This window comes from Mobula hypostoma, chromosome 5 (genome assembly GCF_963921235.1).
Source record: "Mobula hypostoma chromosome 5, sMobHyp1.1, whole genome shotgun sequence".
Classification (NCBI taxonomy): domain Eukaryota; kingdom Metazoa; phylum Chordata; class Chondrichthyes; order Myliobatiformes; family Myliobatidae; genus Mobula; species Mobula hypostoma.
In genome coordinates, this window is record NC_086101.1 from 161415204 (window position 1) to 161440521 (window position 25318).

General features: G+C 41.5%; 1 protein-coding gene across 4 annotated transcripts in view; it reads right to left on the reverse strand.

Annotated features, from left to right (window-relative positions):
* LOC134347113 (beta-1,3-galactosyl-O-glycosyl-glycoprotein beta-1,6-N-acetylglucosaminyltransferase 4-like) overlaps positions 1-25318 on the reverse strand; it is a 166687-nt gene that overhangs the window by 102293 nt on the left and 39076 nt on the right. Inside the window, exon 1 of one of the 4 annotated variants that reach the window (XR_010018083.1) lies at positions 4369-4955. The exons of the other annotated variants lie outside the window; for them this stretch is intronic. The gene's annotated coding sequence lies outside the window, so the exon portion shown is untranslated. Of the gene's footprint in view, positions 1-4368; positions 4956-25318 lie in introns of those variants that run through there. 4 annotated transcript variants of the gene reach the window in all.

The window sequence follows — 25318 nt, forward strand, 5'->3', positions numbered from 1 at the left end:
AGGGAGAGAGGGAGGGAGGGCGAGAGAGGGGGAGGGACAGAGAGAGGAAGGTAGGGAGGAAGGGAGGGAGGGAGGGAGAGAGGGGGGAGAGAGATGGGGGAGGGAGGGAGGGAGAGAGAGAGGGAGGGGAGAGAGAGGGAGGGAGGGGGAGAGAGAGGGAGGGAGGGAGAGAGGAAGGGAGGGAGGGAGGGAAGGAGAGGAAGGGAGGGAGGGGGAGGGAGAGGAGGGAGAAAGAGAGGGGGAGAGAGAGAGGTGAGAGAGAGGGGTAGAGAGGGAGGGAGAGAGAGGGAGGGAGAGAGGGAGGGAGACAGTACGGGGAGAGAGGGAGGGAGAGAGAGAGAGGGGAGTGAGAGAGAGAGAGGGGAGGGAAAGAGGAGGAGGGAGAGAGAGGGAGGGGGAGAGAGAGGAAGAGAGAGAGAGGGAGGGAAGGAGAGGGAGGGAGAGGGAGGAAGGGAGGGAGGAAGAGGGGAGAGGGAGGGAGAGAGGGGGGAGAGAGGAAGGAAGAGAGAGGGAGGGAGACAGTGAGGGAGAGAGGGAGGGAGGGAGAGAGGGGGAGGGAGAGAGAGCGGGAGGGAGAGAGAGAGAGGGAGAGAGAGAGAAGGAGAGAGAGGGAGAGCGTGAGAGAGGGAGGGAGAGAGAGGGGAGGGGGAGAGAGAGGGAGAGAGACAGGGGAGAGAGGGAGGGAGAGAAGGGGAGAGAGAGAGGGAGGGAGAGGGAGTGAGAGAGGGAGGGAAGGAGAGGGAGGAAGGGAGGGAGGAAGAGGGGAGAGGGAGGGAGAGAGGGGGGAGAGAGGAAGGAAGAGAGAGGGAGGGAGACAGTGAGGGAGAGAGGGAGGGAGGGAGAGAGGGGGAGGGAGAGAGAGCGGGAGGGAGAGAGAGAGAGGGAGAGAGAGAGAAGGAGAGAGAGGGAGAGCATGAGAGAGGGAGGGAGAGAGAGGGGAGGGGGAGAGAGAGGGAGAGAGACAGGGGAGAGAGGGAGGGAGAGAAGGGGAGAGAGAGAGGGAGGGAGAGGGAGTGAGAGAGGGAGGGAGAGTGGAAGAGAGAGTAGGGGAGGAAGAGAGAGGGGGAGGGAGGTAGACAGGGAGAGGGAGATAGGGAGGGAGGGGGAGGTGGAGAGGGAGGGGGAGGTGGAGAGGGAGGGAGGGAAGGAGAGGGAGGTGGAGGGAGGGAGAGAGGGGGAGGGAGGGAGGGGTGGGTGGTTGGGAGAGAGGGGTGTAGGGAGATAGGGGGTAGGGATAGAGGGTGAAGGAGAGGTGGGGAGGGAGAGAGGGGAGATGGAGAGAGGGTGGAGAGAGAAAGGCTAAAGGTGGGAGGGGGAGAGAGGGAGGGGGAGAGAGATAGAGGTAGAGAGAGAGGGAGAGAGGGGGGAGGGAGAGAGGGAAGTAGATTTAATAGAGAAGTAACATAGGTAAAAATGATCCAAAGGGCTACTGAATAATGGAGTAGACACAAAGGCCTGGGGGATGGACAATACCTGGTTTTATTTGTTGTATCCTTATTGCTCATTGTCAATCTAATGTATTAACAAATTTCTGGTGATTAATGCTACCTTTAATACACAAAGTCATATATTCAACAGGACCTGCCTTTTATATTGCAACTGCAAACAGAAAGTAAATTAAAATTCCCTGCATTCCATTCCACCCTCCACAAGAGTACAGAGAGAACTAAAATACCAGATAATTGCATGGTCCTCCCACGGTAAGCATGATCGTCAAACAAAGTTATAATCTCATATGGCCATTATCTGAACTCTACTTTGAACTCCCTCCAAGTATACACCAGTATTTAAAACACACATGTCTAAATAAATATGAAGTGAATCATTGGTGAGCTTAATTTTCTCTCTTAGGTGGCCAATGCAAGCATCAAGTAAGAAAGTCTCATTCATTGAAGTAACTGGGAGAACGCTAGCTCCCCTTGACCATCAGGCATGGAGCAGGGGAGCAGTTAACCTGGAACAGTTCAGTATAATACCATTCCTATTGATCTGAAATTTCATGCTGTGTTGAGGAAATACCTAGTGATTCTAACTCACTGCAACCATTCCATCCAGTTGAAGCTTCGGAGATGTCAGCAAAGGCCATCAAAGCAGGTAGTGATAGCGGACTCAAGGTAGGCCTGGTGATGAGGGCGATTTCACCAGAAATTTGCAGAGGCTTAAATCTTTAATAAGCCAAGGGTCATTATTTTACTTTGAGATCCTTGAGATGAGTTGTTGAATTTAATGAAGTAATTTAAAATGAGAGATTTGATGATATTGATGGGCTGAATGGCCTACTCCTGCTTCTATGTCTCATGGTCTTATGTAGAAGACACAGAAAAATTATTTCCTTTGATTAATTCTGAAAAGAGGTAATGCCTTCATTTTAGAACAGGGAACATTCAAGAGTGAAGTCAGGAAGTGGTTTTTGTATGGTGCACTTGCTGTTGCTCAGTTGTTGGCATTCTTACTTTTAAGCCTCAGGAGTGTAGCGGGTAGCATAACGCTATTACAGCTCAGGCTGTTCCGTGTTCGGAGTTCAATTCCGGCACCATCTGTAAGGACTTTGTATGTTCTCCCCATGAACTGCTTGGGTTTCCTCTGGGTGCTCCGGTTTCCTCCCACAGTCCAAAGATATATTGGCCAGTAGGTTAATTGGTCACTGTAAATTGTCTTGAGATTAGGCTAGGATTAAATAGGGCGGGGGGGGGGTTGCGGGGTGGGGCAGCTCTTTGGGCTGGAATTAGCTCTTCTGCAGTTTTTCTCTCAATAAATAAAAATAAAAGGCCAAAAGGATTGGGCTCAAATTCCAACCCTGAAAACTCTAGGTTGGAACTGTAGTGTAGGGTTTAAGAAATTGGTTTGAATTAGAATAAATGAAACTACTCTCCATTTTCTAAACGGACTCTCCTTAATATCCTCGTCAATATTTATCCTGCAAATCACTTTTGTTTTAAACACAAGCAAGTCTACAGATGCTGGAAATCCAAGGCAACACATACGAAATGCTGGAGGAACTCAGTAGGTCAGGCAGCATCTATGGAAAAGAATAAACTGTCGATGTTTCGACTGAGACCCTTCTTCAGGACTTTTGTGGGATCTTGCGCAGAGTTTGCACTTTGCTCCCCACACTGCAACAGCAACTAAACATGAGAATGACCTCGCAGTATGTTAACTGCTTTGGGATGATTTGAGATGTCCAAAGTTGTTGCAGAGCTCTGAAATTCAGCTGGAGCAACATCCCTATTACGATCATTTGAAAAGCACTAAAGAATTCCGGATGGCAATGCCTTGTGTTTTGTATGGAGTGTTCCAACAGGAAAAGACAAACTAAACCTCAACAACAAAAGGGAAAAGGAGACATCTGATTGACAACTGGCTCTCGTTCTCTGATTGAGGAACATCTGTCCCTGTTTTTAGCATTGTTCAGCACAAAGTTTAAAAGTAGTAACTTCAAGATCTTAATTTTTTTAGGACCTTTAATCTTCTTTAAATAGTTAAAAAAAACTCGTATTAGAAACAAAAAGTTATTTTGAAAGATTGAGAGCTTTTTTTTAACCCTAGCAACCGATCTATGGCGGCATCCGTTATTAAAGACCCTCACTGACCGGGACATCCCCCTTTGTGTTGTTACCAATGGGGATGAGATACAAGAGCCCGAAGACACACACTCAATGTTTTATGAGCAGCTTCTTTCCCTCTGCCCTCAGATTTCTGGATGGTCCATAAATCCATGAACGCTACCTCGATTTTTGTCTTTTTCATTTCTTATTTGTTTCTGTAACTTACAGTAGTTGTTATGCTTTGTGCTGAACTGCTGCTGCAAAACATCTCACGACATACGTTAGTGATAACAAACTGGATTCTGAAAATTTTTAATGAGCAAACAAGTGGGGATGGGGATGGGGGGGAGGGGGTCTCAGCACCATTTCCTTCTATTTAATGCGAGGATAGTGAAGGATGGCGCCAGTGCAGATGCTAATAGAAAGTTAGCCATGTTACTGCTGGGCAAATTGCCCAAGGAACCTCTCTGCAAGAGTTCAGCTATGGAGCACAACTGACAAAATAATATGCAGCAGCGACAGCTATTTCAAAACTTCATTCTTAAGTGCTGACAAAGGAATCTCAGAGTTGCAGGCAGCGTAGGGGTTGATATCTCAAGTTAGGAGGCAAAGTCATTTTTCAGACAGAAATACCATTATATCAATATGCAGCTAGTGGATTTTGGCAGGACCTTTACCATGCAAGTTTGTACAAAATATTCTGGCAGTTTTCATGCTAAGTTTATCCTGTAATTCTCCCATGCCAAAACATCCTAACATTGCTCAGTTCCAACCCTCCCCCACCCGTACAACACCCACATATATGCAGTACACATGCACATACCTCACTCTCCATTTCACTCTCCCCTGGCACCTTTCCATAATCTTCCCTTTTCTGAATAACTCAAATAAATCAATAGAACAAGTCATCATCCAGCACAAACTTCCAACAGGAGTCTGCCATTCGAAGGAACGGATCTCTCACAATTACAATTAATTCTGTTGTTATAGAAGCAGAACCAGAGAAAGAAAAGGGAAAGAAAATGTGTGGTAAAGTCAGGCAAAGTGGTTGTCTAAAGTTACAAGATCCAGATCAAATAGGGAAGTGAACAAGAGAATGGCTGATAAAGTTTAACTCAGACAGAAGTGCAGTAATGCATTTTTTTAGAGTAAACAAGGCCAGAGCATAGATAGGGCCCTGCGGAGTGTTACTGAATAGGAAAATGCAAGTAAACACTTCCCTCAAAGTGATGCACAGGGAGATAGAGTGGTGAAGAAGGGATGTAGTATGCGTGCCTTCACTGGCCAAGGCTCTGAATCTCAGAATGGGGACATCATGTTACAGTCGTACTAACTGATGGTTAGGCTGGACTTGGAGCATTGTCTGCAGTTCTGTTCTTCACCTTATTGGAAGGTTCTAATTAAGCTGGAGAGCACAGAAAATACTCACAGGAGTTCTGCCTGGCCTGTAGGCTTTGTGTTACAGTGAATAATTGGATAAGTTGGAATTGTTTTTCCCTGAAGTGAAGGAGACTGAGGGTGACTTTTCAGAAGTTTATAAAATTATAAGAGTCAGAGATACAGTAGATAGTCAGTCTTCCCCCCAGGTTGGAGGTGTCTAAAACTAGAGAACACAGGTTCAAGATGATAAGGGAACAATTTAAAGAGGATCGATCTGTGGATGAGATTTTGCACAAAGAGGTGGAGTATATTGGATGATCTGCCAGAGCTGGTGATAGAAGCAGGAATAATTACAAAGTCTGCAAGGTGAATGGATAAGAAAGGTTTAGAGAGATATAAGCCAACCAGGTTTGAGATTAGCATAGCTGGTTTTTCAGTTAGTTTGGTTAAATTGGACTGTAGGGCTTTTCCCATGCTGTAAAGCTCTAGAAATCTATCTATGAATAATAATGTTTTAGTAATAATATGGCTACATTCAAGACATGACATTAATTCACTGTCTGACTTTTGATGGCCTGATCTTTCCCCGTTGCATTAATTATATCTGTTTAATCATCTCTTCATCATTTACTAGGTGGGTCATACACACTGAGAGGTAACTATGAGGTTATGCTAAACAATTTAATCCATCCCATGAATCTTAATTACCTTTGATTACAAAATACATTTGTAAAATCAACTCTGATCTTCAAGTTTATTTCCAGCACAATCCACCATGTTATGTTATTCATTAATTTGTAAGCTGTAGAGAGTTATAAACTTAGTCAGCTCCATCATGGGCACTAACCTCCATAGTATCCTGGACATCTTCAAGGAGCAATGCCTCAAAAAGGCGGCATCCATCATTAAGGACCCCGAACACCCAGGACTTGCCCTCTTCTCATTGCTACCATCAAGAAGGAGGTACAGAACTCTGAAGGCACACACTCAATGATTCAGGAACAGCTTCCTCCCCTGTGCCATCCAATTTCTGAATGAACACTGAACCCATCAGCACTGCCTTTTTATTTCTAATTTTGCTCTACGTACTTAATTTAACTGGTTTGTTGGCATCCATCTGTCTTGAAGGAGAATGGGCGATGACGATCACATCATAAGCTTGGGTGGAAGGTATGGAGATCCTGAGATGCCCAGTCGTCAAGATACCCCTCTCAGCCTCACCAGTGTAGTCCAAAGGAAAACTTGTGAAGCAATACGTTTGGCACCAGCTTGGCTGCAGGAACTGCGGGAAGGATGGCAATAATGTCCAGCCGCTTTAGGGGCTCCACTCCAGATTTTCTGTCTGTGTTTACTCCTCTAGCCTTTGTCTCTCCCGAGGCTGTCCACAAGGCAGTGGGACTATTTACGCATAGCTGGAGATCTGGGTCATGAGCACCAGAGCGTGTCCACACACCGGCGGACCTGCGTGCTACATGCGTGGGGGCCAGACCACTTCCCCGTCCTCTGTAGTTCAGCCTGAGTCTGAAAGGAGCTCAGTTTCTGTGTGTCACCCGTGAGGAGTCACTACATGAGTCTTGCTGTTGGAGAGGCTGCGTACTGGTAGGGAGAGACTTACACATTCAACTCTCTTTCTCACAAGACTGCTAGCAAGTGATGGAAGCGAAAGCAAGACTAACAAGCATTACCCACTACACTACCACACTAGATGCATCACAACAACCATTTTGATACCAATTAATTTAACTTTTATATATATATATATTGTTACATACCTCAAGGAGATCTGTGATTTTTTTTTGTGAGAATGATATAATGGTCTTTTGGAGGTCGCCTGATGTAATTTTCCCGCCGATGTGAGGTCACATAATGACATGTGCACCATGGGTATATAAGGGAAGACCCCAGATGACGCAGTTAGTTTTTTATTTTTTAGGTTTCCAGCTAGAACGTACTGTGCCTCCGTTTCTGTTGCATATTTGTTTTTATGACGCAGTTTCATTTTCAAAACGGTTGTTACGTTCTGTTGCAAGGTACAATAGTGCTGGATTGGCAATTTTTGCTAGATGTGGTGATGTACCTTATTCCAGCAGTAGTATGGGAGAGTGAAGACTTTATCAAAGTATAGGACCCGAAGGATTGAGAGGAGTCGGTTTCGTTCGGCAGTTTAACAAAGGATCGACCTTGTTGAGTCTTCGTTGAAGGAGTAGCGACCTGCATCAAAGATAACTCTTGCCAAAAGAGTAAGGTAGTTCATGCAAAGGTTGCTCTCTAGAATTTAAGGTCAGTTGTTTTAAACTGTTTATTTCCTGCATCGTGAATCCTTTGGACAGAACCAGCAGGAAAGTCGCGTCTATGAAGAAATCCTTCTCCAGAGAAGTCTCTCCCAATTGAACATACAAATCTGTTGGACTGTCGAATTTACCATTTTAAGAACTATATCTGACTTTACTGCTTTAAGAACTGTTTTTGCATTTAACGCTTTAAGAACCAGTGCCGAGTGACGATTTGTTGAATGGCTGCATAGCCGTTAACTTCCGGTTAAGGTTTTCGTTTGTTTTTTTTTAATTGTTTATCCGTGTTTAATAAATGTTTGGTTGTTTTTATATAACCTGTCTTGATTGATATTCATTGTTGCTGGTTACGTAACATAATCTGTGGGGGCTCACGGGCTATGTTCCGATTTTGAGTTTAAGTGCTGGTAATTACCATTTTGATTTGGAAAAGGGAAATACCCAATTTCTTTTGGGTTGATTGGTGTGTGAGTGGTATTCGGCAACAATGAATATTGACGGGTTTATGGACACGCCTGACTCGGGGTCTTTAGTGAATGTGAGAAAACCTGAGGTATTAGAGATTGCTAGGAGGTTGGATATTAAAGGAATTACGAAGAATTCCACCAAGGCTTTCATACAAAGAAAAATCGCTGAGCATTATATTACTTTGAAAATGTTTGATGAGGAGGTGTTAGATAGGTTTCCAATGAATAATCTGGAAATGCAGTCACATTTTGAACAAATAAAGTTAAAGCAATTAGAAGCTGATTTGGAAAGAAGTCGGTTAGAAGCTGTAAATAAACAGAAGGAATTCGAGGCTAGGGAGGCTAATAAAAAAGGGAATTTGAAGAAAGAGAAGCTGAAAACCTGAGGAAATTTGAATTAGAGATGCAGAAATTAAAGTCCAGGAATCAGTCTTCTGGTTCTACAAAACAGTTTATTTCTAGTCGTGAGGTTATTTTGGCTCCTCCATTTAAGGAAGCTGAAGTGGACAAATATTTCCAGTATTTCGAAATTGTTGCTCTGAGTTTAAAGTGGCCGAAAGAGCAATGGCCAGTGATACAACTTTAAATGCTGAGCAAGCACTGGATTATGATATTGTTAAGCAGCACATATTAAAGGCATATGAGTTGGTTCCGGAAGCGTATAGAGAAAGATTCAGAAGTTTGAAGAAATCGGTGGAAAAAACTTATTGGAATTTGCCTATGAGAAATCTGTGTGTTTTGAGAGATGGGTTTCCTCTAAAAATGTGAATGGGGAGTATAATAAATTAAAAGAGTTGATTTTGCAGGAGGAATTTAAAAGAAGCATTCCTGTTGAAGTGAGAACATATTTGAATGAAAGGGACTCTGCTACATTGCAGGAGATTGCTAAATTAGCAGATGAATATGTTTTAATTCACAAGAATAAATTTTCTCCAGGTAGGACTTTTAAAAGGAAAAACAGTACAGAGAGTCAAGGTAAACCAGAAATTAAACTTGAAGTTAGTGAGAAAAGTAAGGATGAAGGGAGACATGTGAAGGAAAGATATTTTGGTATTATTTGTAATTATTGTAAGGAACCTGGACATGTAGTAGCTAATTGCTGTCGATTGAAAAAGAAAGAGAAAGAAGTGGTCCCAGATGCTTGTGTGCGGCATATTGAAACACCTATAAATTCACGGGGTTTAGAAAATACTGATGAAGATGTGTTAGAGCCTGACCAAGTTAAGAAGGGAGATGAAACTTTTATAACAGAAGGATTTGTATCCTTGAAAGAAGGATCCAATTCAGTACCAATAAGAATACTTAGAGATACTGGAGCTTCTCAATCGCTAATATTAGACAGTGTGCTAAAGTTTAGTGATGAGTCTGACATTGGTGAGGTAAATTATATAAGAGGATTTGGGAGTGCCCTTATGCCAGTACATTTACATAGAGTAAATTTAAGGTCAGGATTAGTTAAAGGGGTTGTTAAAGTGAGACTACAATCCAGTTTACCTGTGAATGATGTTTCTCTTTTGTTAGAGAATGATTTAGCAGGTGGAAAAGTTTTTCCTGAAGTACATTTGACGATAAATTCAAATTCTGAGGAACCACAGAGGGATTCTAACACAGATTCTTCCTGTGTTGTAACAAGAGCTATGGCTAAAGAGACTGATGTAAAGGATGAGGTTGTTACCCATGACAGTTCAAATCAAGATTCGAATTTTGAGGGTATATCAGAAACTTTCTTTCCTACATTATTTGATAAGGATTTTGTTGGTAAGTCTGACCAGGAAGTTTTGTCTTTATCTCGGAAGGAGATGATGGCAGAGCAGAGTAGAGATCCTGAGATAGTTAAATTAAAAGAACAAGCTCTTCCAGATAGTGAAATTGAAAAAGTACCAGTAGGATATTATTTTGAAAAGGGGGTATTAATGCGAAAGTGGAGATCACCTACAATTTCTGCTAGTGAGGAATGGGAAGTTAATCATCGGGTTGTAGTTCCTAAAATTTACCGAAATGAGATTTTAACTATGGCTCATAGTATCCCTTTGGGTGGTCATTTAGGTGTAAAGAAAACTATGAACAAAGTTTCTAAACATTTTTATTGGCCTAGTTTAAGACAAGATGTGGCGTTATTTTGTAGAACGTGTCATATGTGTCAAATTGTGGGTAAACCTAATCAGTTTACTCCAGTGGCCCCACTGCAACCAATTCCAGTATTTGGTGAGCCGTTCTCAAAACTCATTGTAGACTGTGTAGGTCCTTTGCCAAAGACTAAAACTGGACATCAATATTTATTAACTATTATGTGCACAGCGTCTAGGTTTCCAGAGGCAGAACCTCTTAGGAATATAACAACCAAAACTGTGACAAAGGCTCTTATAAAATTCTTTACTTATTTTGGGTTGCCTAAGGAAATACAATTGGATCAAGGAAGTAACTTTAAGTCTGGATTGTTTCAGCAGATAGTTTATAAACTGGGAGTAAAACAGATTATCTCATCAGCCTATCATCCAGAATCACAAGGAGCCATGGAAAGATTTCATTCTACATCAAAAACTATGATTGGGACATATTGTGTGGAAAATGAAAAGGACTGGGATGAAGGTATACATTTACTACTTTTTGCAGTAAGGGAGGCAGTACAGGAATCATTAGGTTTTAGTCCTTTTGAACGTGTTTGGGCATAGAGTTTGGGGACCTTTGGCCTTGTTGAAGGAACAGTGGATTAATAAAGAGGTACACACTAATTTGCTAGATTATGTTTTAAAATTTAAAGCAAGATTGTATAAAGCTTCTAGCTTGGCCAAGGAAAATTTAAAGTTAGCCGAAGAGAAGATGAAGACTTGGTATAATAAGGAAGCTATGATGAGGTCATTTAAGCCTGGAGATAAGGTGTTGGTTCTTTTCCCAGTGCAAACGAACCCATTACAAGCTAAATTTCATGTCCTTATGAGATTAAATCTAAGGTAAATGATGTAGATTACGTGGTAAAAACCCCAGATCAAAGAAAGACAACACAGCTGTGTCATATAAATATGATAAAACTGTATTATGAGAGAGAAGCTCCTACTATGACTGTTGTGATCAATAATGAGTCTGATCTTGATAAAAACTTAATGGATGATTCATCTGAAACTCATTTTAAACCCAACATTATTTCAGCCAGGTTACCAAATTCAACAATTCTGGAAAACATTAGCTCATTTACAGCCAGAGCAGAGAGAGGAGATGAAACAGTTAATTTTTAAATATAGAGATTTATTTCCAGACGTTCCTAGAAGAACCACCATAGCTACGCATGATGTAGATGTTGGAGATGCAAAACCCATAAAACAACATCCGTATCGAATGAACAGGGAAAAATGTGAACTTGCTGAACAAGAAATTATGTATATGTTAGAGAATGATATTATTAGACATTCTAATTCGAATTGGAGTTCACCGTGTGTTATGGTGCCTAAGCCAGACAATAGCATTAGGTTTTGTACAGATTACAGGAACGTGAATGCTGTGACAAAAGCTGGTGCATATCCGATCCCTAGGGTAGATGATTGTGTGGATAAAGTTGGACAGGCCAGATTCCTTACAAAGAATGATTTGTTAAAAGGTTATTGGTGTGTTCCATTGACGGATAGAGGTAGAGAGATTTCAGCATTTGTAACCCCATCTGGGTTGTATGAATATTATGTTCTTCCATTTGGGATGAGGAATGTACCAGGTACTTTCCAGAGGATGATTATTAGTGTGATTCAGGGATTAAAAGATACAGATGCTTATATTGATGATTTAGTTACAGGAAATAATATATGGAAAGCACATATTACTGTGGTGGAGAAACTATTTGAGAGACTTTCAAAAGCTAACTTAACTATTAACTTAGCTAAAAGTGAATTTGGTCATGCCACTGTGACTGTTAAGGAAAAGGGTTAAGGAAATTAAACTCCAATTTAATAATACAGTTTAATGTTACAGGAGTACAATATTTTGATCACTCATATTAAGGGTAAAGATAATGTGATCGCTGATTGTCTATCTAGATGTTAAATGTACAAAGAAAATTTGTTTTCATGGACTGGTATTTTAACATTTGTAATACTTCTACTGTATATTAGTTTGTAAAGTGCTGAAAGATAAGACTGTATATATTGTGTATGTTTTAAATTTTATACCTTTGTATTTTTTGTGTAAATTTTTAATTGTTAAAATTTTGTTCTTTAAGAGACCAAAGTTGTTTTTTGGAGGGAGGTGTTACATATCTCAAGGAGATCTGTGATTTTTTTTTGTGAGAATGATGTAATGATCTTTTGGAGGTCACCTGATGTAATTTTCTCGCCGATGTGAGGTCATGTGATGACATGTGCACCATGGGTATATAAGGGAAGACCCCAGATGACGCAGTTAGTTTTTTAGTTTCTAGATTTCCAGCTAGAACGTACTGTGTCTCCGTTTCTGTTGCATATTTGTTTTTATGACGCAGTTTCATTTTCAAAACGGTTGTTACGTTCTGTTGCAAAGTACAATAGTGCTGGATTGGCAATTTTTGCTAGATGTGTTGATGTACCTTATTCCAGCAGTAGTACGGGAGAGTGAAGACTTTATCAAAGTATACGACCCGAAGGATTGAGAGGAATCGGTTTCGTTCAGCAGTTTAACAAAGGATCGACCTTGTTGCGTCTTCGTTGAAGGAGTAGCAACCAGCATCAAAAATAACTCTTGCCAAAAGAGTAAGGTAGTTCATGCAAAGGTTTGCTGTCTAGAATTTAAGGTCAGTTGTTTTAAACTGTTTATTTTCTGCATCGTGAATCCTTTGGACAGGACCAGCAGGAAAGTCACATCTATGAAGAAATCCTTCTCCAGAGAAGTCTCTCCCAATTGAAAGTATAAATCTGTTGGACTGTCGAATTTACCATTTTAAGAACTATATCTGACTTTACTACTTTAAGAACTGTTTTTGCATTTAACGCTTTAAGAACCAGTGCCGAGTGACGATTTGTTGAATGGCTGCATAGCCGTTAACTTCCGGTTAAGGTTTTCGTTAGTTTTTTTTTCGTTTATCCGTGTTCAGTAAATGCTTGGTTGTTTTTATATAACCTGTCTCGATTGATATTCATTGTTGCTGGTTACTTAACTATATATATATACACACACACTTACTGTAATCCACATTGTTTTTCTGTTATCATGTATTGCATTGTACTGCTGCCACAAAGAGAACAAATTTCAAGACATATGCCAGTGATATTAAAACTGATTCTGATTCATCTCCCCATCACCTTTCACTTCCTACTCAAATATGTGCTTTGCCCTTTCACAGAGAAGTTCTGTCCACCTCAAGTGAAGATTTCAGGTCAAATGAAATGTTCTAATGAAATATAAGCCACTATGATTCTTGACAATATATTTCTGTATAGCTTCTCACTGTCTCTTCAGCCTGTATATATTGCATGCTAAGCTGAATTGCTATCTTATCTCCCCTCCAGGAAATCTTGCATTTAACTGCTTTGTTTCCCTTTCAGACACATTTTATATTTCTTCTCAGTTGGACTTTTTACATGTTATATCTACAGAAGTAACTGCTCCTTACTAGATACACACTGTTCACCATGCATGCTCCTGTGGAGAAAACTACCTACATTTGCTACACTCTCATCCTTTTGTTAGTGCAAGTTGTATCATAGTCATTGAACTATTGTTTTCCATAGCTATACCACTGGGGCTGCTGTTGTGTCTCTGGTCTGCCAGTACCTGCCAGCTCTTGGTGCTTAACTCTTTGGACTGGTCTCTATACCCCAGTGGTTTCTGCATCTCAATGTTAGCTGATGCAATAACCCTTTCAGTAACAAAATCATCTATCAGAATGATTCAATCTAATCTATTCACCTGATCACAGGTACATATTAATGGTCCATGACTATGATGGGCAAACTAATAGTGCACCTCACTCACAACTTGGAAAGTCCCGACTGCATACCTGCCCAAAACTAGTTTGCTCTGCTTCAATAGAGCAAGATTGAAATATTTTAGATGCATATCCTGGCCTATGACAAATTACTTGTCACAGTAATTATGAACACATTTATGTGCTCCCTCAATTAATGTATCTTAATGCATTGTTCTTAATTTTTTTGCTTCTGTGTGCAACAGATACTGTTCCGCTTTCTCGTTTCCGCCTCTTCATCATTCACTTCTGCCTTATGTGCATTATCCTGTTCTGAACCATTGGCCTTTTGCACGTAACGGACAGGATCAACTATCTTTGTCACTACTCTTTGTCAGCAGACTTTCACTCACTATGTCCTCTAGATTTCCAAGACAGAAAGGGCTAAAGACAAAGTGCTAGTAAATTGCTGTTCCCCTCTGTGCCTTTTGGTGCTTTGGGTTTCAACCTTGCTGTTTCTTTGGCATCTGTTTGTTTTTACAATGCTCGCGCTCAACCCAGCATGGATGGAAAGCGTGCAAGGAGCCAGCCAGGTTCGAACCTTGGACCATTTGCCTCAAACCCATGACTATTCTCCTCGAAGTCCGGTGTGAATGCCACTACATCACTGGCTAGCATAGTACTACTAAATGGTTTATTACTGTCAGTACAGACGCTTTTGTCATTGGTTTATTACTGTTACTTTAGTACAGGTTACTGAGTACAGTGAAAAACTTTGTTTTCATGTCATCCATACAAATCACTTCATCACATCAATGAAGCAGTACAAGCGAAAATCAATTACAGAATGCAGAATAAAATCAGAAACAGGGAGGGGGCAATAACGCTACTGGGTGTTTAGTATGGATGCCCCAATAGAGATATTGAGGAGCAGATAAGGAGGCAGATTCTGGAACAATGCAATAATAATAGGTTTGGTGTGATGGGTGATTTTAATTTCCCCAATATTGACCGGCATCTCCCTAGAGCAAGGGGTTTAGATGGGGTGGAGTTTGTTAGGTGTGTTCAGGAAGGTTTCCTGACACAATACGTAGCCTACAAGAGGAGAGACTGTACTTGATCTGGTATTGGGAAATGAATCTGGTCAGGTGCCAGATCTCTCAGTGGAGAGCATTTTGGAGATAGTGATCACAATTCTATCTCCTTTACCATAGCACTGGAGAGGGATAGGAGCAGACAATTGGGGTAGGGGAAAATATGATGCTATTAGGCAGGAACTTGGGAACATAAATTGGGATCAGATGTCCTCAGGGAAATACATGGCAGAAATGTGGCAAATATTCAGGGAACATTTGCGTGGCGTTCTGTATAGGTATGTTCCAGCGAGGCAGGAAATGGATGGTAGAGTTCAAGAACCATGGTGTACAAAGGATATAGAAAATCTAGTTAAAAAGAAAAGCTTACAAAAGGTTCAAGAAACTAGGTTCTATTAGAGCTCTAGAAAATTACAAGGGTGCCAGGAAGGAGCTCAAGAATGAAATTAGGAGATCCAGATGGGGCCATGAGAAGACCTTGGTGAGCAGGATTAAGGAAAACTCCAATGCATTCTGCAAGTATGTGAAGAGCATGAGGATGAGCTGTGTGAGAATAAGATCAATCTGATGCAATAGTGGAAGTGTGCATGGAGCTGGAGGAGGAAGTGGAAGTACTTAATGAATACTTTGCTTCAGTATTCACCAGTGAAAAGGACCTTGGCAATTGTGGGGATGACGTACAGTGGATTGAAATGCTTGAGTGTTTAGACATTAAGAAAGAGGATGTGCGGGAGCTGTTGAAAGGTATTAAGTTAGATAAGTTGCCAGGAATGGACAAAATATTCCCCAGGCTACTGTGGGAAGCGAGGGAGGAGATTGTTGAGTCTCTGGCATTGATCTTTGCATTATCGATAGGGATGGGAGAAGCACCAGAGGATTGGAAGGTTGCAAATGTAGTTCCCTTGTTCAAGAAAGGGAGTAGAGATAACCCAAGGAATTATAGACCAGTGAGTCTTACTTCAGTGGTGGGCAAGTTGTTGGAGAAGATCCTGAGAGGCAGGATTTATGAGCATTTGGAGAGACATAATCTGATTAGGGATAGTCAGCATGGCTTTGTCAAGGGCAGCTCATGCCTTACGAGCCTGACTGAATTCTTTGAGGATGTAACAAAACACATTGATGAAGGTAGAACAGTGGATGTAGTGTATATAGATTTCAGTAAGGCATTGAATAAGGTTCTCCCTGCTAGGCTCATTCAGAAAGTAATGAGGCATGGGACCCAAGGTGACCTTACTTTGTGGATCCAGGATTGGCTTGCCCACAGAAGGCAAAGGGTGGTTGTGGATGGTTCGTGTACTGCATGGAGGTCAGTGACCAGTGGTGTTCCGCAGGGATCTGTTCTCCGCTTTGTGATTTTTATAAATGACCTGGATGAGGAAGTTGAGGGGTGGCTTAGCAAGTTTGCTGATGACACAAAAGTTGGGTGTGTCGTAGATAGTCTGGAGGGTTGTCAGAGGTTACAGCAGGACATCGATAGGACCTGTAATGTACTGTAAATTTCTATGATTCTATGATAAAGTGTTACAGTTGCAGAGAAAGTGCAGTGCAGATAGATAATAAGGTGCAAAGCTATAACAAGGTAAATTTTGTTCAGCTGACATTGAGTAAAAGTTTTTTTGTGACAAGCCATGTAACTAGGCTCTCTATCTCCTTCTTGAACTCTGACTCATCATTATTTGAGAGAAGGCCCACTGCGGTGATGTTATCTACGAACTAGTAGCAGGAATAAGAACAAATCTGGCAGCAGTGAGATTATAGGGAGTTAAGAAAGGTGTTAAGCATGCAGCATGTAGGGCACTTGTGTTGAGCATAAACACAGTCAGTGTGTTACTGCCCATCTTTACTGATTGCAGTCTGTAGGTCAAAAAGTCAAGAATCAAACTAGAAAGAGAAATATTGAATCGTAGGTCGAGAAGTGTGGCGATGAGTTTGTTTGGAATTATAATATTGAAGGCGGAGCTGTAGTCAACGAACGACAGTTTAATGTAGGTGTCATTATTGTCTAGATGTTCTGGTGATGAGTGCAGGGCAAGGATACCATGGACCTTTATCAATGGGAGGTGAATTGCAATGGGTACAATTGTTTGGGAGGTTGGTATTGATGTGTGGCATGACTATCTTCTTACAGCACATCCTGATTGAATGGAATGGCTAGATAGGTAGTTGATGGTTACTATGGATCTTGGGAAATGTTTGATAATGCATTTTGGTAAAAGGTGACAATCGTGCAGAGTATTATCTAAATGGGGACAAAATGAAAACATCAGAGGTGCAAAGGGACTTAGGAGTCCTCATCGAAGACTCCCAGAAGGTTAATTCACAGGTTGAGCCTGTGGTAAAGAAGGCAAATGCAATATTGGCATTTATTTCAAGGGGAATAAAAATATAAAAACAAGGAGATAATGCTGAAGCTTTTTAAGACACCAGTCAGGTTGCACTTGGAGTATTGTCCACAGTTTTGGTCCCCTTGTCTGAGAAAGGATGTATTGTCATTGAAGAGAGCCCAGAGGAGATTCACAAGGTTGATTCTGGGAATAAAGGAGTTAACATGTGAGGAGGAGCATTTGGCAGCTTTGGGCCTGGACTCATTGGAATTTAGAAGAATGCGTGGGGATCTCATTGAAACCTACCGAATATTGAAAAAACTAGATAAGGTGGTTGTGAAAAGGATGTTTCCTCTGGTGGGGGTATCAAGAACTAGAGGGCAGAGCCTCATAATTGAGGGGCGACCTTTTAGAACAGAAGTAAGGAGGAATTTCTTTTAGCCAAAAGGTGATGAATCTGTGGAATGCTCTGCCCCAGACTGCGATGAAGACCAAGTCAATGGTTACATTCAAAGCAGAGGTTGATAGATTCCTGATTGGTCGGGGCATCAAGAGATATGGTGAGAGGGCAGGTGTATGGGGTTGAATGGGATCTGGGATCAGCCATGATGAAATGGCAGAGCAGACACGATGGGCTGAATGGCCTAATTCTGCTCCTATGTCTTGTGGTCTTATTGTCTTGATGGTCAAAAGGCATGCTTTAGTGCTGCATATATCAAAAACTCTTTAGTTGTAGCATTAGCCATTTTGAATAGAGGCCCTACTATTGGATGGGTCTCCTAACATCTCAGGGCGCTAGATTTTTGTGCATACAGCTTACTCAACTTTAGCATTCATGTGATATGCTGGTTTCTCACCAAATCCACTTGCACCTTACACCTGCCTTTGTCTCTGAGAATGGAGAGCTGTCCAGTTCTGATATAAACTGGAAAATCTGGTCATCGGCTGCCTTTAGAGATTTTCGAGAGTTGGAAATCTGTTCAGCCAGAATGGAGGAGTGAAATAGTCCAGGTCATGGACTTCTGTTTAAAAATCTGACGGTGGGCTTCCTGCAACTTTTAACTCATTTGTTTGAGCATGCAGCAATGGCACATGGCTCACAATTCACTGCAAGGACTACACTTAGACAAATGCTTTTAGCTACATGCTTCATTTTAAAGGATTTTGATGAAATTTTATGAAAACCAGAGCCTTGCAAAGCCAAAATGACATGTTGCAATATATTTTCAGATTATCAAATGAAAAAAGCAACCAGATATATTAATTTCAAAGAGTCCAATAAAAATGAGGAACTTGCTTTTGCATTTGAGGTATTTTACCCTGAGCAATAGAATGGAAACTGCATAACACTCACAGGGCAGGATTGAATTGCAATGGACATCGCTACCTGACATACTGTCCACTTCTAACTGACTTTCACAATCTAGCTCTAATTAAATGCCACAGGTTTATGTTCACTTAGCAGATTAGAATCATTTTTGGATGCATTTTTGTTCGTAAATCTTCAGTTTTGCAGATGAATCCTGGAATCCTATCGTCACAATAGGTCAATGGCAGACAGAATCTCAATGGCTCTTCACATGGCTTTAGACCACCTGGACAATATAAACACCACATCAGGCTACTGTTCATCGACTATAGTTCAGTATTTAATAACATCATTCCCACAATCATGATTGAGAAGTTACAGAACCTGGGCCTCTGCACCTCCCTCTGCAATTGGATCCTCCACTTCCTAACCGCACCACAATCTGTGTGGATTGGTGATAGCATCTCCTCCTCACTGACAATCAACACTGGTGCACTTCAGGGGTGTGTGCTTAGCCCACTGTTCTACTCTCTACATACACATGACTGTCTGGCTAGACATAGCTCAAATACCATCTACAAATTTGCTGATGATACAACCATTGTTGGTAGAATCTCAGATGGTGATGAGAGGGCATACAGGAGCGAGATATGCCAACTAGTGGAGTGGTGTTGCAGCAATAACTTGGCACTCAATGTCAGTGTAAGGGGTTTCTGCTTTTATGTTACTGCTGAGGCTAATCAAAATGGCTTCTTTGCTATGTTAGAATAAAATGGCTTCTTTGTTATGTTAACTGCTGAGAAAGTTCTCTCTCTAGCAGCTTGTTTGGGTTATATTACTGATAAGAGCATTGTATTCATTTGCTAACCAATTGGGATAGATGTTATTCTTTCTTGTGTGTCTGTAAGCTATTGTTTCACGGGCTTTGGAGCAGAAAGCGCGATTGGGACAGGGAGAGGAGACACAATGCTGTAAGCTGGGCGATGGAATGGACCCCAAGTGGGAGACCGAGGCCCAGGGTCTTCGGCGAGGAGAAAAGACGAAGACAGACTCGTGGGAAGCGTCTGGTCGACCACCATGGTTGGTCCCAGGCGGCGGGTCGAGGAGATCAGAGGGGATCGAATGGTGGAAAGAAGACTCCATTAATTGAGCTCCAACTGTGTGCAAGAAGTGGTTGAACTTTGATAAGTTTGGCACCTTTTACTTTCCTTTTATATTTTATCTCTATTAATTACCTAGTTCCAGTAAGATCTATAAAGTGTAATCATTTAATGGCATATGGTGTATAGTCTGTTATTTGGCGGGGTGGGTACATCACACAGCATCCACACAGACTTGATCACCCAGTTTGGCGGGGCCAAAGGCTGCTCCCCCTAGATGGAAGCGAGCTGAGTGAGCCTGAGGCTTACTGGGCGCTACATCAGCAAAACAAAAGAGCTGATTGTGGATTTCAGGAAAGGTAAGACGAAGGAGCACGTACCAATCCTCCTAGAGGGATCAGAAGTGGAGAGAGTGAGCAGTTTCAAGTTTGTGGGTGTCAAGATATCTGAAGATCTAACCTGGTCCCAACATATCAATGTAATTATAAAGAAGGCAAGACAGAGGCCATAATTTATTAAGGGTTTGAAGAGATTTGGTATGTCAACAAATACACTCAAAAACTTCTATAGATGTACCATGGAGAGCATTCTGACAGACTGCTTCATTGTCTGGTATTGGGGGGGGGCGCTACTGCACAGGACTGAAAGAAGCTGCAGAGGGTTGCAAATTTAGTCGGCTCCATCTTGGGTACTAGCCTACAAAGTACCCAGGACATCGTTAGGGAGCGGTGTCTCAGAAAGGCAGCGTCCATTATTAAGGAACCCCAGCACCCAGGACGTGCCCTTTTCTCACTGTTACCATCAGGTATGAGGTACAGAAGCCTGAAGGCACACACTCAGCGATTCAGGAACAGCTTCTTCCCGTCTGCCATCCGATTCCTAAATGCACATTGAACTCTTGGACACTACCTCACTTTTTAAAGTGTACACAATTTCAGTTTTTGTACATTTTTTAATCTATTAAATATACGTATACTGTAACTGATTTATTTATTTATTTATTTATTATTATTATTCTTATGTGTTTACTCTCTTCTATATTATGTGTTGCATTGAACTGCTGCTGCTAAGTTAACAAATTTCACAACACATGCCGGTGATAATAAACCTGATTCTGATTCTGAATGTCATGTTACATCTTACCAATATATCAAAGCAGTCCAAAAGCTTACAGTACCACGCAGAAGGCAAAAAAATTATGCAGTTAGTTGGAGAATCCTCTGAAGCTTCCTAATTTGCCTTAGAGTATGCAGACAAGCAAGTAAACAGCAAGTATTTGGCAAGATTGGGAACTGTACACTTCTCAGTCTCTCCCCACCAGCCATACTGACTCTCCTGATTTCAGGTTTAACATCACCGGTGTATATCATGAAATTGGTGGTTTTGTGGCAGCATTACATTGCAATACATAATAATAAAAATATGACAATAAGTTATATATATATATAAATTTAAATTATATAAGTATTACAAAATGTGTGGAAAAATAGTGAGGAAGTGTTCAGGAGTGCGTACAGGGAAACTACTTGTGTGGCTGTGACTGAAACATTGGATGGACCAAAATTTATGTGAGGTATCTGCATAATTTAGAAATTTCTACAAACCTGCGACTAACTCAGGATTTCACAAATGGCGATTTTAGTTATCAAGAACCTGTGGAATATGCACGTGTGTTTTTTATATTTTTTCACTTGCTAACATATTCGCTTTGAATTCTAGATTTGGGTCTATCTAAGCTCAAACTGCTCCACCTGATTTGAATCAGAATCAGATTTACTATCACTGGCATATATCATGAGATTTGTTGTTTTTCTGCTGCAGTACTTTGCAATACATTATAATAAAACAGCTATAAATTACTGTAATTATATGTACAGTATATTTATAAAAAAAATTAAATAACTAGTGCAAAAAGATAGGAAAAAATATGAGGTAACATTCATGGATTCATTGTCCAACGAGAAATCCATAAATCTGATGGCAGAAGGGAAGAAACTGTTCTGAAACGTTGAGTGCATGTCTTCTGGATCCTGTATCTCCTTCTTGATGGTAGCAATGAGAAGAGGGCATGTCTTAAATGATGGGGGTCCTTAATGATGGATGCCACCTTTTTGATGCATCACCTTTTGAAGCTCTCCTTGATGCTAGGGAGGCTAGTGTTCATGATGGAATGGGGTGAGTTTGCAATTTCCTGCAGCTTTTTCCAGTCCTGTGCAGTGGCCCCTCCATATCAGACATTGATGCAACCAATTAGAAGGCTCTCAACTGTACATCTGTAGAAATTTGCGAGTGTCTTTGGTGACATACCAAATCTCCATAAGACCATAAGAGATAGGAACAGAATTAGGCCATTTGGCCCATTAAGTCTGCTCTACCATTTCATCATGGCTAATCCAATTTTCTGCTCAGCCCCAATCTCCTGCCTTCTCCCCATACCCCATCATGCCCTGACCAATCAAGAATCTATCAACCTCTGCCTTAAATATATACAAAAATTTGGCCTCCACATCTGCTGGTGGCAGAGAATCCCACAAATTCACACTCTCTGGCTGAAAAAATTCTTCCTCATCTTCATTCTAAACGGATGCCCCTCTATTCTGAGGCTGTGTCCTCTGGTCTAGTCTCTCCCACCATAAGAAACATCCTCTCCATATCCACTCTGTCAAGGCCTTTTGCCATTCAATAGGTTTCAATGAGGTCACCCCTCATTCTTCTGAATTCCAGTGAATACTGGCCCAGAGCCATCAAGTGCTCTTCATAGGACAATCCGTTCAATCCTGGAATCATTTTCATGAACCTCTCCAGTGTCAGCACATTCTTTCTAAGATAAGAGGCAGGGCTCAAATGTGCTCACAATGATCCAAGTGAGGCCTCACCAGCGTTTTATAAATTTTCAAAATTACATCCTTGCATTTATATTCTGGTCCTCTTGAAATGAATGCTAATATTGCATTTGCCTTCCTCACCACAAACTTAATCTGCAAATTAAACTTTAGGGATCCTGCACAAGGATTCCCAAGTCCCTTTTTGCATCTCAGTTTTTTGTATTTTCTCTCCTTTTGGAAAATAGTCAATCCTTTCATTTCTTCTACCAAAGTGCATGACCATAGATTTCCTGACACTATATTCCAACCTGCCATTTCTTTGCCTATTCTCCTAATCGGTCAAAACCCTTCTGTAGCCTCTACTTCCTCAAAAAAACCTGACCCTTCCACCAATCATCATGTTGTCTGCAAACTTTGCAATAAAGCCATCAATTCCATCATCCAAATCATTGACATATAATGTAAAAAGAATTGGTCCCAACACAGACCCATGTGAAACACCACTAGTCACCGGTAGCCAGTCAAAAAAGGCTCTCTTTATTCCCACTCTTTGTCTCCTGCCAAGCACCCATTGCTTTATCTATTCTTGAATTTTTCTTCTAATACCATAGGCTCCTTGCTTGTTAAGCATGTGTGGCACCTTAACAAAGGCCTCCTGAAAATTGAAGTACACATCATCTGATTCTCCTTTGTCTATCCTGCTTGTTACTTCTTCAAAGAATTCCAACAGATTTGTCAGGCAAGATTTCCCCTTGTGGAAGCCATGCTGACTGTGGCCTATTCTATCATGTGCCACCTGGTACCCCAAGACCTTATCCTTAATAATCATCTCCAACAGCTTTCCAACAACTGAGGTCAGACTAATTGGCCTATGGTTTCCGAATGGAGTGACATTTGCAATTTTCCATTCTTCTAGAATCATTCCAAGACCTAGTGATCCTTGAAAGATCGCTACTAATGCCAACCTGATACCTTCAGCCACCTCTTTCAGAACTCTGGGATGTACACCATCTGGTCCAGATGATTTATCTATCTTCAGACCTTTCATTTTCCCAAAATTATTCTCTCTATTTATGGTAACTTCACAAACTTCATGCCCCCGAAACCTGGAACTTCCAATATACTACTTGTGTCTTCAACAGTGAATACTGTTGCAAAATACTTATTCAGTTTGCCCGCTGTTTCATTGTCCCCCATTACTACCTCTCCAGTACTGTTTTTCAGCAGTCCAATATCCACTCTCACCTCTCTTTTACACTTTATGCCTCCAAAGAAACTTTTGGTACCCTCTTTAATATTATTGGCCAGCTTACTTTCATATTCCACCTTTAACTTCTTAATGAATTGTTTAGTTGCCTTCTGATGGTTTTTAAAAGCTTCCCAATCCTCTAAATCCCCACTAATTTTTGCTCCATTTTATGCCCACTCTTTGGCTTTTAAATTGGCTTTGACTTCTGTTGTTTGCCACGGTTATGTCATCTTTCCTTTAGAATACTTCTTCCTCTTTGGGATGTATATATCTTCTGCCCTCCAGATTGTTTCCAGAAATTCCAGCCATTGCTGCTCTACCATCATCCTGCCAGTGACCTTTTCCAATCAATTCTGGCCAACTCCTCTCTCATGCCTCTGTAATTCCCTTTACTCCACTGAAATACTGATACATCTGACTTTAGCTTCTCCTTCTCAAATTTCAGGGTGAATTCAATCATATTATGATCACTTCCCCTAAGGGTGTTTTTTTTTACCTTAAAGCTTGCTAATCAATTCCAGTTCAGTCACCACATCCAATACAGAATAAATAATCCTCTCGTGGACTCAGCCACAAGCTGCTTGAAAAAACCAACTCATAGGCACTCTAGAAATTCCCCCTCCTGTTATCCAGCACCAACCTGTTTTTCCCAATCTACCTGCATTTTGAAGTACCCCATGCCTATTGTAACATTGTTCTTTTGGCATGCATTTCCTATCTCCAATTGTAATTTGTAGGCCACATCCTTACCACTGTTTAGGGGTCTGTATATGACTCCCATCAGGGTCTTTTTACCCTTGCAGTTCCTTAGCTCTATCCATAATGACTCAACACCTTCAGCCCTTATGTCACTTCTTGCTAGTGATTTGATTTAATTTTTTTACCAACAGAGCAATGCCACCCCCTTTGCCTCCTGCCTGTCCTTTCGATACAATGTGTATCCTTGGGCACCAAACTCTCAGCTATAATCTTTCAGCCATGACTCAGTGATGCCTACAGCATCATACCTGCCTATCTACATCTACCTTATTCCACGTACTGCACGCATTCAGATACAACACCTTCAATCCTGTATTCACCCTATTTAAATTTGTCTGCCTTTTATGTTGCAACTCATCCTGTTGACTGCAGTTTTGACCTATCAACAACTTCTCCTCACCACACATTGCCTCTGTTTGTAACCAGCTGCCTCAGCAGTACCATCCACCTTTCCTACAACACTTCTTCCTTTGAAATATATGCAGCTCAGGACACTAGTCGTACCTTTTGATTCCTAACTTGGTCAGAGGTCTCACCAACATCGGCCTCCACAACCTCTCCACTAACTGTTCTGGCATTCTGGTTCCCGTCCCCCCACAACTCTAGTTTAAACCCCACCGCGCAGCATTAACAAATTTTCCCGCTAGGATATTAGACCCCTCTAGTTCAGGTGCAAACTGCCCCTGTTGTACAGGTCTCATATTTCCTGGAAGAGAAACCAATAACCCAAAAATCTTATGCCTTCCCCCCTACATCACTGTCAACCATGTATTAAACTATATAATCTTCCTTGTTCTAGCCTCACTCGCAATCCCGAGATCACAACCCTGGAGGTCCTGCCCTTTAATTTAGCACATAAGTCCCTGAACTCCCTATGTAGAACCTCGTCACTCATCCTACCCATGTCATTGGTACCTACATGGCCCACGACTTCTGGCTGTTCACCCTCCCACTTAAGAATGCTGAGGACTTGATCTGAGATATCCTGGACCCTGGCACCTGGGAGGCAACATACCATCTGGGAATCTCATTCTCACTCACAGAACATCCTGTCTGTTCCCTAACTAACAAATCCCCTATCACCACAGCGCGCCTCTTCTCCCCCCTTCCCT